The 16,553-nt window shown below is 47.2% G+C and overlaps 1 protein-coding gene across 1 annotated transcript in view; it reads left to right on the top strand.

The window, feature by feature from the left end:
* Positions 1 to 2,567: 2,567 nt before the first annotated feature.
* Positions 2,568 to 16,553, top strand: part of LOC139760462 (uncharacterized) — a 68,451-nt gene continuing 54,465 nt past the window's right edge. The window contains exon 1 of the mRNA XM_071683728.1: positions 2,568 to 2,824. The gene's annotated coding sequence lies outside the window, so the exon portion shown is untranslated. The remainder of the gene's footprint in view (positions 2,825 to 16,553) is intronic.

Here is a 16,553-nt window from a genome sequence, read left to right on the forward strand (position 1 = left end):
GCTAACCGGCCACACCATGGGAGTCCATTACAGACCAACACACACCAACATACTGGTCAAAACTTAAAAACGATTGAATATATTTGTTTATCATTACTTAATAATTTTCCTCGTAAGTACAGAAATCACTTTCCACGTTTGGGAGAAAATAACACTATTGTCTTTAACCCTCTCAGTACGACGGTACGACTTTCGGGTATGTTATACTTTAGAGCTGTAACGTTGTGTTACAGTGTCGTACCGTCCTGTTAAAGAGTCGTAACGCCGTGCTATAGGGTCGTAACGTAATGCTATAAAGTCGTAAAGTCGTGTTAAAGTGTCGTAACGTCATGTTATAGGGTCGTAACGTAATGCTATAAAGTCGTAAAGTCGTGTTAAAGTGTCGTAACGTCATGTTATAGGGTCATAACGTAATGCTATAGAGTCGTAGGGTCGTGTTAAAGTGTCGTAACGTCATGTTATAAGGCCGTAACGTAATGCTATAGAGTCGTAGAGTCGTGTTAAAGGGTCGTAACGTCATGTTATAGGGTCGTAACGTAATGCTATAGAGTCGTAGAGTCGTGTTAAAGGGTCGTAACGTCATGCTATAGGGTCGTAACGTAATGCTATAGTCGTAAAGTCGTATTAAAGGGTCGTAACGTAATGCTACAGCGTCGTAACGTCGTGTTAAAGGGTCGTAACGTCTTGTTAATGGGCCGTACCGTCGTGCTCGAGGGTCGTCGTACCATTGTGCTCAAAATGTTATAAAAAAAAAAATCTCATTAAACCGGCTTCCCTCTTTGCGTCTAGGAAAAAAAAAATCTTTCGTTTTTTTTATTTCCAAGATAAACAACTGAAGCTGACGTCACCGTGGTAACAGCCCCGCCACAACATTACTGGGAAAGAAATGTTATTCCGCAGGAGAATCATCGGTTAAGCCCCGTAATGGCAACCCTCACGAGAAAGACAAATAACTTAGGATCAATTCTGGAAAAAAAAAAAAAGACTATCGACCTAACCACATTTTGCACCTGCGATTTCTCAGGTAAGAGACTTGAGCATCTAATGCCTTGGTTCTCAACCTATCTTCCAGCCATTGTTTTCCACAGACTTGGCGAAAATGTCAAAATAAACTTAATCATTCAGTACGACACACTTCTTGCGAGACGAATACGAGAAATAATGGTATATATGTGTGTGAGTCTTTTGTTACTGCACCACTGGCGATCAAGACAATATATATATATATATATATATATATATATATATATATATATATATATATATATATATATATATCAACTGTATACCAATTGACTGTTATATTTCTCTCTTGTGTCTCCCCTGATGTGATTATTACACGAAAGTGCACTTTGGAACTTTTCGTGTTTCATTCTCCCTGTGGACTCATAGGAATATATATATATATATATATATATATATATATATATATATATATATATATATATATATATATATATATATGTGTGTGTGTGTGTGTGTGTGTGTGTGTGTGTGTGTGTGTGCTGATGTTGAATGTGATCTGTGGTGTGCAACATTACCAGTCACTCAGCCGAATATTCCAGCTCCTGGTGACAAAGAAGCAGCGTCAAGTCTCTCATTAATCTAACACTCTTGCCTGTATTCAGGGTTACTGAAGTCTGCTTGATCCAGAACTTTCTTAATACACACACACACACACACACACACACACCAGTACTTCATATCTTTAGTGCATTTCCACCACCATTATCTCGGTTCTGTTAAGAGTCTGGTAAAAAAATATTTGAGTAAAGTTACAATCCCTTTTCCTCATCCATCATGCTTCTTCGTACAACATTAATATCAAACTTTATAACTCCTGCTGTGCAGCGCTCACGTTTGTGGAGAGGATCTAGCGTTACTATCGCCTCTACTCGCTGTGCAAGCCGGGGTATGAGGTCCAGACGAATCGGGCGACGCTGTGTGATGACCCCCGTGTGAGGGAAGACTGTGAACACCCCCCTTCCCCCAAGCCTGACTGAAGCCTACTCTGTATTTCGAGGTAATCTGGCGATATCCGTGTTGCGTGACGAGAGGACACGTAAATGATCTGCTCTTTCGTGTTAATGTGGCGATAAATTGGAGATAAAGGTTAACATATGACACACCGTTTGTTTGGTCAGGGAGCCATATATATCCCTGCCAGATGACATGACAGTCATACGTCTCAGTGACGATAGTGACTCTCTCTCTCTCTCTCTCTCTCTCTCTCTCTCTCTCTCTCTCTCTCTCTCTCTCTCTCTCTCTAACGACAAGCATCATTGTTTCGGCCTCGATCGTCGACCATTATCGTCCTGCCAGCAAATTTACGGTCCATGGCACCTTGGGCCGTACGTGCCTTCCTCCCCCTTCGTTAGTAGGGTTCAGAGAACTCTTGCTTCTGCTGCTGCTGCTGCCGCTGCTTCCTTCCGCGCCCTGTCTTCCCGGGCAGGAGCGACGCCAAAGCCGTGACTGAGGCGGAAGCAATGGAGAACGAGGGCAGGCAGGCAGGCAGGCAGGGAGGGAGAGAGGAGGCGGACAGTCTTCGTGAGACGGTGGGCGAGTCAGGGAGTAAGGTAGCGAGCGGAGTGAGTGGCGGCCCAACACACAGAACCGTTACCCGGCCAGAGTTCAGTGTGGTCGCAGAGTTCGTAAGGGGTAGACGCGCCCCGTTCCGTGTCAGCCCACCCTCCGCGGCGCCAGTCACGGCTCGCCAGCAGCGTTGTGGTGACGTGTGACGCTTATACACCCTGTGCTTCAGCATTTTGTAACAGAGATGGAATGTGTATCGTCTTCACCCGCTGGTGAATTAAGGTTTACTTAGGTAATTCAGATGATTGTAGTGATTGTCCAGTTTCTTTTCCGAGTTTTAAACAATTTTAGGAGTTTGTTTTGACACTACGTCTTTCATCGCGACGAACAATGGTATGTCTAATTCCAAGATCAAGTTGAAACCAATGGAAGTGGTTTGGTGTGTGGTTGATGGACATTACAATATTGTCGTATTGAAACGATCTACACGACTTGTGTTCTCCAGTCAGCTCACGGTGTACTGGTAACGCCGAACAAAGTTTTATCATATTTCTGACTTTTCGATAACAACTCCTTGACAGCACAGAGTCCGAGGCTGTGCTGTTGGTTGTTTGCACTGAGGGTTGTGACTGTCCACGTGTTGTAAACTTCCTATAAACATATATGCAAGTCTATATAAATCCACCTTAAAGTTAATAATCTAAATTTCCTTAGATTCCTCACCTCAGGCAAAATTGTGGACCGTTTTTTTTTCTTCGATAACATGTAATTCGACGGCAAGTAACTATAGCAGGTATTTCACCTCAGTAGGATGGAGAATATTAGAGGAAAATCAAAGAGAACAACGGCAGGTGATGATGACTACTTCATGAGATCACTCTCGTCCTGTAAATAAAACAATGTCCGTCCCGGGGGTAGGAATCTGTAACTATTATGTTGTTTACAAATTGCAGTAACGCTCGAACACATCCGCCAGGGAATGCGTTTTAAAAAGCATTTGTAAAGGCAGTCTTTGTGAACGCTATTCCGGGTTGTTTTCTCTTTTTTCGCGTTAAACCTTCCCACTGGAATTAAATACGCCATATTCAGTAAAGCCGGTGTTTATGAACGTTATTCGTTTTTTTTTTCCCTTTTTTCCGCGTTGAAACTTCCCATTTGAATTCGTTAAATTCTTATACATCATTCATCACCTTTCCATCTAATTCCTTTTACTGAAATAAATTGTTCGCCGTAAAAGTGATATTTTGACATACTCAAGAGCAATAGAAAGAAAAAAAAATCATATGAAAATATGAACATCTCTTGTGTGTGCTAAAAGCTTTGATGTGTCTCAACATTTAAAAAATATGAGAAGTTCGTCATGAAATTGTTTCAGGAAATAAATTATGAAAAAAAATTATCATAATCCTCACATATACACATGACTACTGGAGGTTTGTAGCGGAAGTGAAGAGTCAGTCATCTTTGGCGAGGCTGTAGCATAGGGATTATCAGTTTCGTCTGAAAAACTTATCACTCAAGAGGCGTCAGTGTTCCCCTGCTACTGGAAGTAGCGCAGCATTGGGCTGTAGGAGCCTTCAGAAATTTCCTGGGTAACACCTGCAATCCTTTATAGAAATTTTTCCTTGGGTGATTATAAATAATATATACATTTATGTTACCCGTGACGGCAACAGGGTGGATGTTGAGCCGATCGGGCCATTCTTTCAGTCTGTTCCTGTCCCTACCTCGCTAACGCGGGAAACGGCGAAAAAGTATGAAGACAGAGAGATATCTTACCGAGAGTTAAAAAGCAGTAGTAGTTATGAAGAACAATGGACCGATAATTCGTCTAGTAAGCATCAGCCTCTGGTACATATTTTTTAATATTAAGAAGAGCTTGAGAGCGGATGTGGCCCTTCTTAGTCTGCTCCTGGCGCTACCTCGCTACCGCGGGGAACGGCGATCAAGTATGAAAGACAAGAAAAATAATGAAAACAAGAACTTTCCCGTCATGAGCATTTAATGCCAAATACTTTTTTTTTCCCTGTTCGAACTGACGTTTTCTTGACCTACAACAACAGGGCGATGGGTCCTTCGAATTATTTTTTGTTGCAATATGATTCAGTATTTCCCACATCAAGTGAATATTCACTCCCAGAAAAATCCACGAAATATTCTCATTCCAACAATGAGCAATCTCTCGACCTTAACATCTGAAGCTCTAGTTCGGGTAATTGACACTTTTTATGAGCGACCTGACCTTTCTGGTACTTGGTGTCGAAATATGGCTCACTGTCAGTGAAAAAAATATTGGAGATTGTAGTTTCAGGAGCTGAATTTACATTCAAAGTGAGAAATGTTTAAAATGCCAAAAAAAAAAAAAACCTGAAGACAATCGACCAGTCGATAAATAATGAGAAAACGTCATTTTAGGTCGACGAAAATGCTATAGATACTTTATGAAGAAACTGTATGGTCCACATTATGAAATACACACACACACACACACACACACACACACACGCGCGCATATATATATATATATATATATATATATATATATATATATATATATATATATATATATATATATATATATTTTTTTTTTTTTTTTTTTCAAACTATTCGCCATTTCCCGCGTTAGCGAGGTAGCGTTAAGAACAGAGGACTGGGCCTTTGAGGGAATATCCTCACCTGGCCCCCTTCTCTGTTCCTTCTTTTGGAAAAAAAAAAAATGTTTAGTGATGGCAAGAGAGAAATGTGGACGCGAGTAACAACTACAAGAGGTAGCTAAGTAATAAGGTACGGGAGGTGAGGTAAGGTGGTGGTGCCACACCACAGTGCTATCGAAGGTGTAAGACTGCGTTGGGGAGGAGTCACGCGAGGCAGGTTAAGATGTGGGACAAAGGATTGGCGGGAGTCCCGCGGTGCTGTGAAGACGCACGAGGTGCAGCAGCAGCATCCCATCAAGAAAGGAAAGAGGATGTCGGGTCTACGTGGAGCTTCGTACAGGAGGTGGGTGTGGCGGTAGCCGCGGCCGTGGAGAGTGAGTGGTAGTGGCTGCCGTCTGTGCTCGTGTTGCAGGAGCACCGCGGGCGAGGCCGTTGGTCCCGTTGTCAAAAGCCGCTTCTCGTGACGGCAGGAAAGCCATGCCTCCTCCCGGAGGTTTACGATGTTAAGACTCGAAGCACCGCAGGGAAGCCAGCCAGGCAGAGGAACCGTCAGGGGTCAAGCAGAGGACACCCGCCGACGGAGGAGGTTCTCTTAAGGGCGACTCGAGTCCCCTGGAGTCACACAGCCAAGACTTCAGGTACCAAGAGTGGTATCCTAGTCTGTGGCCAGTCAAACGCCGGACTCTCCTGTCTTCCGTGATCCCCGGGTGTATAAGAACCAGCGACGTGAGGTCACGAAGGCGGGGAGGAGGAGCTGACTCAGCCAGAGGAAGGACACGTCTGCACCCAGGAGAAGGCGGGGGTTTCCGTCATTATAGGCGAAGGTGGCCTGTTAGGGACGACAGTTGCAGGCTCTGACCTCACTCTGCGCCGGTGGACTGGTGTCTCTTATTGGTGAGGTTTGGCACTCCGTGGAAGACAGGCGGCTTTTCCCAGGGAGAGGTCAGGTCAGGTCACCTGGTTAATGTGAAGATCACAGCGGCCGCTTGAATAATGTCATCACCTAACATTATATATATATATATATATATATATATATATATATATATATATATATATATATATATATATATATATATATATATATAATTTTTTTTTTTGCTTTGTCGCTGTCTCCCGCGTTTGCGAGGTAGCGCAAGGAAACAGACGAAAGAAATGGCCCAACCCACCCCCATACACATGTATATACATACGTCCACACACGCAAATATACATACCTACACAGCTTTCCATGGTTTACCCCAGACGCCTCACATATATATATATTCTTTCAAACTTCGCCATTTCCCGCGTTAGCAAGGTAGCGTTAAGAACCGAGGACTGGGCCTCTGAGGGAATATCCTCACCTATCCCCTTCTCTGTTCCTTCTTTTGGAAAATGAAAAAAAAATTGATCTTTTCCCACGCTAGCGAGGTAGCGCCAGGAGCAGACGAAAGAAGGCCGCATCAGCTCACATCCATCCTCTAGCCAGGCCAAACTAACCTTACCACGGTTTATCCCAGCCGCTTCGTATATATACCTTGTGATCCAGGGCATACATAAAGACCGCACTTTTTGGAGAAGTTTGCTATTATTTTCATAAATATCCGCAACTGTGCGTTGTTCGTCGATATAAGTTACTTGTGAAACAGAAAGAGAACCGTTTGAACGGCACTTACAGGGAGGAGTGCAAACTGAGGATGTACAAGAGAAAGTGCAGGAGGTCTAGAGGAAGGTGTCTAGAGGGAGGGTTGAAAAAGGGCAAATGAGAGTTGAGGTGAGGGAGTATCGGTAAACTTTCAGGAGAATAAGATGTTTTGAAAGAAGGTTAATAACGTGCGAAAAGCAAGAGAACAAATAGAAACGTGGGTGAAGGGGGCAAAAGGGAAATGATAACAGGTAATGATGAAGCGAGGAGGAGGAGTGAGTACTTTGAAAGACTACCGAGTGTGTTTGACGACAGAGTGGCAAATGTAGGGTGTTTAGGTCGAGGTGGTATGCGAAGTGAGTCATGGAGAGTGGTTTGGTGAATAAAGAAGAGGTGGTGAAAGCCTTACGGAAGGTGAAATGTGGCAAGGCGGCTAGAGTGGATGGTATTGCAGTTGAATTCAGAAAGAAAGAGGGTGACTGTGGTTTATTGGTTGTAATGGATTATTAATGTATGCATAGATGATGGTGAGGTACTTGAGGATTGGCGGAATGAATGTATAGTGCCATTGTATAAAGGCAAGGGGGGATAAAGGTGAGTGTTCAAACTACTTAGGTATGAGTTTGCTGACTGCACCTGTTAGGTTGTATGGGAGGGTATAGATTGAGAGGGTGAAAGCATGTACAGAATATCAGAGTGAGGAAGAAAATTATGGTTTCATGAGTGAAAGAGGATGTGTGGATCAGGTGTTTGCTTTAACGAATGGGTTTGTATGTGTCAGTTATGGATCTGGACGAAGTATGTGATAGGGTTCACAGAGTTGCCTTGTGGAAAGTCTTAATAATCTATGGAGTGGGAGGTAAGCTGCTAGAAGCCATGATAAGTTTTTATCAAAAGTGTAAAGCTTGTGTACGAGTAGGAAGAGAGAAGAGTTACATAAATACACAGACCCAGTGAAGGTTGGTCTGCAGAAGGGGGTGTGTGATGTCACCATGGTTGTTTAATTTTTCATGGGTCGTGGGGTGAGGGAGGTAAATGCGGAAAGGCTTGGAAAATGGAGCGCGTTTGCAGTCTGTGGAGGATGAGTGGGCCTGGGAAGGGAGTCAGTTGTTTGTTTATGATACAGCACTGATGACAGATTCGAGTGAGAAACTGCAGAAGCTGGTGAATGAGTGTGGAAGTGTGTGTAAATGAAGTAAGGTGAGAGTAAATGTTAGTAAAATGAAAATCATTTGGTTTAGTAAGGATGAGGGACAGGTTAGTCAGGGGGTTCGAGTTTGACTGGAGAAAATTTGGAGGAAGTGAAGTGTTTGTGATGCCTGAGAGTGAACATAGCAGCGAATGGAACCATGGAAGCGGAAGCGAGTCACAGGGTGGGGGGTTCTGGAAGCTCTGAAGAATGTGAGGAAAGAACAATGTTATCTGCGAAGGGCGAAAAGGATTACGTTTGAAAATAAAGTCATGCTAACAATAAGGTAGCGAGGCATCCACGAAGAGGGTGGATGTGTTGGAAATTAAATGTCTGAGGACAACATGCGGTGTGAGGTGGTTTGATCGAGTATGTTATGAAAGGGGAAGAGAGATGTGTGGTGGAAAGAGCAGAAGAGGGTGTGCTGAAATGGTTTGGACGTACGGAGGGAATGAGTGAGATAAAAGATGACAAAGAAAATATATGTGTCAGAAGCGGAGGGGACAAGAGCGGGGAGACCAAATGGGAGATGAAAGGGTGGAGTGAAAAAAGATTTTGAGCGATCGGGGCCTGAACATACGCATAGGAGGGTGAGAAGCGTGCACGAAATAGAATGAATATGAACGATGTGATATATTAGGGTCGACGTGCTCTCAGGACTTTACCAGGGCATATGACGCGTCCGCGGTAAACCATGGAAAAAAGGTCTGTGTATCCAGATTGTGGATAGGGAGGCGTGATTTCGGGGCATTACACATGAGAGCTAAAGAATGGATGTGAACGGATGCTTCTTTTTCTTTGTCTATTCCTAGCGCTGCCTCGCTAACACGGGAAACGGCGATCTAGTATGAAAAAAAAATATATATATATTTACATCGCTCTTATGTAATAGGTCACCTTAAGACGAACACATCATTATCATGAAAGTCATGTACGAAAATACAAGAAAAAAATATATTCGTCTGATAAAAATAACGAGTTCTGAAGTCTTGCACGTTTTCTTTATGTTAATCAACAACCATCATGAAGAAAACGAGCAAAAACATCCCGGTAATAATATTATCTACGCTGAATGTATGCTAGACTTTCATACTCACGGGAGCTTGGTGGGACTATTGTTAATGTTAGACTAAATATTCAACTGAAGGATTCTCTTTTTTCAACAATTTAACAATTTAGTATTTTTTTGTAACGACAAATGACTGATGCTCATCACCGTCTGTTTTCGTAATGTTTTAGATGTAAATATGTCGGCTCGTGTCTGTGGGAGGGCATGACTGCCGCTCCTGGTGGGTGAAGACACGTTGATGGATATCTTTTTTTCTTCGTGTCTGGCTGAAGGGAGAGGGGAGTGGGAGGTGATGGCACCGGCAGGGAACTACTGTTGGAGGGTGGGGGGAACTGAGGGAGGGAAGGGAAAGAATGGGAAACAGGGAAATCAGGAGGGTAACATGTCATCCCCACGTTCGACCAGAGTGCTCCAGGAAACCACAGCAAGTCATGTTACTGATGGTAGTGGGATACGAACGAGGGCCCCGTGTCAGGCTAAGGTGGCCGGTGTCATGAGGGCCCGTGTCAGGCTAAGGTGGCCGGTGTCATGAGGGGCCCCGTGTCAGGCTAAGGTGGCCGGTGTCATGAGGGGCCCCGTGTCAGGCTAAGGTGGCCAGTGTCATGAGGGCCCGTGTCAGGCTAAGGTGGCCGGTGTTATGAGAGGCCCGTGTCAGGCTAAGGTGGCCGGTGTCATGAGGGCCCGTGTCAGGCTAAGGTGGCCGGTGTCATGAGGGGCCCGTGTCAGGCTAAAGTGGCCGGTGTCATGAGAGGCCCCCGTGTCAGGCTAAGGTGGCCGGTGTCATGAGAGGCCCCCGTGTCAGGCTAAGGTGGCCGGTGTCATGAGAGGCCCCCGTGTCAGGCTAAGGTGGCCGGTGTCATGAGGGGCCCGTGTCAGGCTAAGGAGGCCGGTGTCATGAGGGGCCCGTGTCAGGCTAAAGTGGCCGGTGTCATGAGAGGCCCCCGTGTCAGGCTAAGGTGGCCGGTGTCATGAGGGGCCCCGTGTCAGGCTAAGGTGGCCGGTGTTATGAGATTCGCTGTCACTTGTGAACGACAACGTAACTATACCGACACTGACTGATCTTCGCTCCAGTAGGTTTTTCTACTTAAAAAAAAAAAAAAATAAGAAAGACGATTGCATGATCGAGTTCATGATTTTTCTACACACACGCTGCATGACTGTGTGATCCATGCTGTGTGTGACGGAACATACAGGGGAGGGAGAGTCTGTGAGACGCGTCACATACAGGGGGAGAGGGAAGTCTGTGTGACGCGTCACATCATGAAAGGAGCAGCAGCGTGTGACGTGCGTCACGCCTCACAGTGTGTGTGTGTTGCTTCATCTCGGGAAATGATTCCCATCTGCTTCATCTAGCTGACGACGTCAGTAGGAGCATCAGTAATGTACACACCCACGCTTCATCAAGCTGACAACGTCAGCAGCAGCAGCAGTAATGTACACACCCACGCTTCATCAAGCTGACAACGTCAGCAGCAGCAGCACCAGTCATGTACACACCCACGCTTCATCAAGCTGACAACGTCAGCAGCACCAGCACCAGTAATGTACACACCCACGCTTCATCAAGCTGACAACGTCAGCAGCACCAGCACCAGTAATGTACACACCCACGCTTCATCAAGCTGACAACGTCAGCAGCAGCAGCACCAGTCATATACTCACCCACGCTTCATCAAGCTGACAACGTCAGCAGCAGCAGCACCAGTCATATACTCACCCACGCTTCATCAAGCTGACAACGTCAGCAGCAGCACCAGTAATGTACACACCCACGTAAGGAAGTCCTTAATTTAAGCAGCTGACGTCGGACGAGGCTTCATAATAACGTCGATGGCCTTGTAGGCTGATCACTCCCTCCCTTCCCTACCCGCGACCCTCCCTCAGGCTCTCAACCAACTCGCCATCTCTCCCCAAGCCCAGGTATATTTGTGACCATACTTCTCAACTGTTTATACAAGTCATTATTGATCTACATTCAATTTTGGGATGAATTAGTTTTCATACGAGGAAGGTTAGGATTTTCGTAACTCTTCTATGAACTTCGTATTGAGGTGAACACTAAGACTCCATTAAGCTACAGGAACGTATTATCATACGTTAGACTCAGTCGATTTTCATTCATAAATTCGCCCAGCTCTACCCAGCATTTCCTAGGCTAGGCAAGGGAAGGCTAGGCTTGTACTCAAACTTAGTTAGCCTAACCTAACCTAACCTAATTTAGCTAAGAGAGGGAAGAGGCGAATCCTCAGGTGATGCCAGAAGGGGAGGAGGTAGTAGGTGGCAGATGTGGACTCTTAAGTCCCAGTAGGGTGGTAATGTGTGGCAGGTGGGGCGTCCCGGATCCCAGGCGAGCGGTAGCGGGTGGCTGGCTGGTGGCGCGACCCCGAGTCTCAAAGACGGGTGGGTGGGTGGGTGCAGGCAGCCCACCACCACACACACACTCTTCTCGATCCATTTTTATTAGTTTGTGTCACATGTGGCAGAGAGGTCTCAAGGACCTATACATGCAGGAGAGCGTTGATGGGCTTAATATACTAGCTTGAACGCCGTCTGCCACTCCTCCAGGTAAATGGTGCTACACCAAGCCACTCGCCACTCTGTCGTCCCGCCGGAGGAGCTGAGGTTCTTCTACCTCCGCAGGGCACCTGGCCTGGCGGGACTTCTCGCGAAAACATCGTCGATCCATGATCCTGGCTCACGCGATCTCAAACGGAATTCTCGCAACGGAGTGCATGTCGGCCATACTCCTCAGCTACGTTCCCTCCCTCAGATACACTGGTGTTCAGAGCAGATATGGGCGGCAGAGGCCACATGTCCAGACGGGAACAGAGAGGATGGAGATCCACACAGCATAGCAAGTCCAGTAGTGGAAGGTCATTGTAACTCACTCGTGGTGCTTCCCTCCTGTAGGAGGTGAGGGCGTGGAGGTGGCTTGACCGGGTATGGCTTGAGGCTCGGTCCAGCCGAGGTCCGGGAAGGAGGGGGTAATCCCAGCTCGTGTGGTCGTGGTGTTCATGGGGAAGTAAGTCCGGGTTAAGTCATACGCTGGGTTGGCCCACATCCCTGGTTGCCGTGATGGCTTCCCTCACCTCATGGAGCTCTCTGCAGAACTTATGATCAGCGTCGCGCACGCGCCGGCTGATTGCGTTATCAGCGACGGGGAAGGGTGCTTGTTAGGAGCAAGGGTCGTCCAGACGAAGGTTTAGGGTCATCTTGAACAGACAGTAAAGGTATTATTATATTTCCTGAGGTCTACCTCTGCTCTGAGAGGGTCGACGCCCGGTTCATGTGACCTGGGTGGATGCTCGGTCCATGTGACCTGGGTGATGCTTGGTCCATGTGACCTGGGTGATGCTCGGTCCATGTGACTTGGGTGGTGCTCCGTCCATGTGACCTGGATGATGCTCCGTCCATGTGACCTGGATGATGCTCGGTCCATGTGACCTGGGTGATGCTCGGTTCATGTGACCTGGATGATGCTCGGTTCATGTGACCTGGATGTTGCTCGGTCCATGTGACCTGGATGATGCTCGGTCCATGTGACCTGGGTGATGCTCGGTTCATGGGACCTGGGTGATGCTCGGTCCATGGGACATGGGTGATGCTCGGTCCATGTGACCTGGGTGATGCTCGATCCATGTGACCTGGGTGATGCTCGATCCATGTGACCTGGGTGATGTCTGGTCCATGTAAGAGACGATCTCTGCTCTATGTGACCTGGGTGATGCTCGGTTCATGTGACCTGGGTGATGCTCGGTCCATGTGACCTGGATGATGCTCCGTCCATGTGACCTGGGTGATGCTCGGTCCATGTGACCTGGGTGATGCTCGGTCCATGTGACCTGGGTGATGTCTGGTCCATGTAAGAGACGATCTCTGCTCAGTGTGACCTGGGTGACATCTGGTTCAAGATGTCTTGATCCTCTTGGTCCATGTGACGTGCAAATCTGGTCCACGTGACCTGGGAGGCTCCTGGTCCACACGTCAAGCTTCGCGACTTCATCAGCCAAGTGATGTCCGGGACGCCACCCTCCCAGCCGGCCATCAAAAACTCTCATTTTAACACCAGGAACAGCAGTTTCGTGTGACCTGCCGAATACCTAATGAGGTCAAAGGTCAACGTCTGTCATCCCTAATACCGAACCCATCACCAGTCTGGACTGGGGGACGTCATCACCAGTCTGGACTGGGGGACGTCATCACCAGTCTGGACTGGGGGACGTCATCACCAGTCTGGACTGGGGGACGTCATCACCAGTCTGGACTGGGGGACGTCATCACCAGTCTGGACTGGGGGACGTCATCACCAGTCTGGACTGGGGGACGTCATCACCAGTCTGGACTGGGGGACGTCATCACCAGTCTGGACTGGGGGACGTCATCACCAGTCTGGACTGGGGGACGTCATCACCAGTCTGGACTGGGGGACGTCATCACCAGTCTGGACTGGGGGACGTCATCACCAGTCAGGACTCGGGGACGTCAACAACATGCTGAGGGGAAGAAGGTAGTATGAAAGAAGCAAAGTTCACAAATTATCTGAAAAGTTCGCATTTTTTACTTTCTTTTTTTACCCATTCTTTGGCAGCAGTAGTTTGGGAAAATCCTATCGAGATTACTCACAAAATTTTGCATTACGAAAGATTTCACTGACCAAAATAGAAAAGTTATAAACCTCATTCCTTCTAAACAAACTTTCAATCTTTTTCTTTCCGATTTCTAATGTTGGCAAAGATTTTTCCGTCTAATCAGTTCTCATACGACAGCACAGACGAGACGTGTGATGGATGGGACCATCATGATGTACACAGTTCCCTACCCCCCTTCGCCGTGGTGCAATATTCCTCCCTCCCTGACCCAACATATTGATCGTGACGACTTGCCAAACTCCGGACGAGCCTTCCAAGAGTCGTACCCACCACAACCTGGGTACAACACCTCACCCCCCATCGTGTCTTTTCCTCCGACGCGGCAAAGCTGTTAGGAAAACTTTTACCTCCCCAGACCCCTACTCTACCCTCCCTAGCCTCTGGCGTGGCTCCCCAGACACACCTCCAGCAGCCCTGTGTACCTAACACATGGGAGAGCTGGACACGTGAGGCATGATGTGAACGAGAGGTTCACAATGATGAAAGTGATTCAATACATCTCGGATCAGAGTGGGTCGTTCACACACGTCCAGTGAGACAGTTCATGATGCCCCTAGGATGGCTGGGCTAGGGTTCCTCCCTCACCAGCCGAGGACGTGACCACACGTCACCCCGCCTCACTCTACACCTCACTGTGGGTCTAGCACCAGCCCTTCCCTCCTGTAGCGGCTGCTGGCGCCCCCTAAACCACCAAAGACATGATGTCATGGTAGACCCACCCCCCTGCAGCTGACAGGCCTCTGCCTTTGCCCGTGATTCTTCGTCCTGAAATCGCTTCGGTTTCTCCTCATTCGCCTACTGCGTCACTTCGGTTGGCTTCCTCATCCCTCGCGCTAATCCGTGCGTGATCTGATGCGACACGAGTCATCCCACGTTCTGCGTTCCTAACAATCTTATCTACGGACAACATTCACCGTCAGACGATATGATGCGACACGTTTGGATTCTCTTCTTTCGCCTAAAGTCAGACACAAACGACCGTTTGGTTAGGTCATCTCCCTGTGTAGTGAGGGGAACTTACGGCAGGTTATTCACTGCCTCTGCTCAGGGGAGACACCAACACCTCCTCCCAGCCGTACATATGCCAGGCCACATCTCATGATCTCACCTCCACTCTCTCGTCTGTCTACACAGCTCAGGACGACGCCTCGGGTCGAGGAGGTTAAGGTGAGGGACAGTGAGGTCAGGGACAGGGAGGTCAGGGATAGAGAAGTCATGGACAAGGAGGTCACGGATAGAGAGGTCATGGACAGGGAGGTCAGGGATAGAGAGGTCATGGACAGGGAGGTCAGGGATAGAGAGGTCATGGATCAATTGCACATATGATCGAAGAGTCTTAGTTACCTTCATTAGTCGTGTATACGTCAACACGTCTGGCAAGGTATGAGCCCAGTGGCAGCCTCTTCCACCCCCGTTTTCTTTCAGACGTCAACTGTTTTCAAACACCGTGTTTGTGTATTGTGTACATACGAAATGTTTGTTGGCTGTGGATGGGAGAGAGAGAGAGAGAGAGAGAGAGAGAGAGAGAGAGAGAGAGAGAGAGAGAGAGAGAGAGAGAGAGAGTCGCATTATCATGATATATCAAATAAGCGACTTGGTAGGAGGAGCACGCGCCACTGTGTCTGCTGGTGTGTGTGTATGTGTGTGTGTGTTGTGTGGGGCGGCGGAGGAGGGAGCAATCACGGGAATGGCTGAGGCCCACCACCACCACCGCCCTACACCGGCTCCTCCCACCCTCCCAGCCAGCCTGGGGGGAGGCAGCTACGTACAGGCGCTGTAACAATGAAGGGTATGAGTAGTTAGGACAACCCCTCACCCCTCCCAGAAGCCTTGGGGGGAGGAAGCTACAGGCGGTGTAACAATGCGAGGTATGGGGTGGTCAGGGCGGCCAATACTCTCCTCCTCCTCTTCCCTACACGAAGAAGCCACGTCAGCTTCTTCGGAATACATGAAACTGATGTCAACTTTTCATTCTCGTGGACTCGAGTGCCCACTAGTGTGGCCTGACATCAAACACTAAGCTCGGAATGGTTTTGGAGGTTCAAATAACACACCGATTGTTACGTAACGCTTCAGCAACACTAGTCCAACACACACACTTACTATAAATCAAGTGACCCAACTCCTCTCGACTGTACAAACACACACACATATGAACTTCAACACGAAAAAAAAAAAATCTTCCTCGTGAAGTGTGTGAAAATTGGAATTATGCAAATTACTGTTGTTCCTCCAGACCAGTTCCCAGGCAGATCAACCATCCTCATTTGCATATCCCCCGGCTATCAGAACCCCCCAGGGGAAACAACTATCACTTCCATCTACAGATGCTCTGTTGTAGCTCATAGAGTCTCACGTCACGTCTAACATGCTCCATCGCTGCCTAGATATTGTCAATAATATATTCATATTCATAACTGCGTGGAGTGTGTACGAGAAGTTAGTATAACGTTAGTCTATGTAAGACTCTATATGTTAATATAGAGTCTTACATAGACTAACGTTATACTAACTTCTCCTACACACTCAGACGTGTCGGTGAGGAATATATTGCCTTTTGAACATACTCTGATATGCTGACCTGCTTTGTTCTACCGCTGACCATACCTATATTTGTCTGTAACTTATCTCGTAACTATACACCTAGCATACATTATGTCCTAGCAGTGTATCTAGTCTTTGTTATATTCACATCCTATCAATATACATGTATATATCCTAGCACTACACCTAGTTTACATTCCCAGCAATACACCCAGTACACAGTACACCTCCCAGCAATACACATGGTCGCTCTCTCTTCAGTAAAGACACGAGTTTATTATGACCCAGT

This window comes from Panulirus ornatus, chromosome 3 (assembly GCF_036320965.1).
Source record: "Panulirus ornatus isolate Po-2019 chromosome 3, ASM3632096v1, whole genome shotgun sequence".
Classification (NCBI taxonomy): Eukaryota; Metazoa; Arthropoda; class Malacostraca; order Decapoda; family Palinuridae; genus Panulirus; species Panulirus ornatus.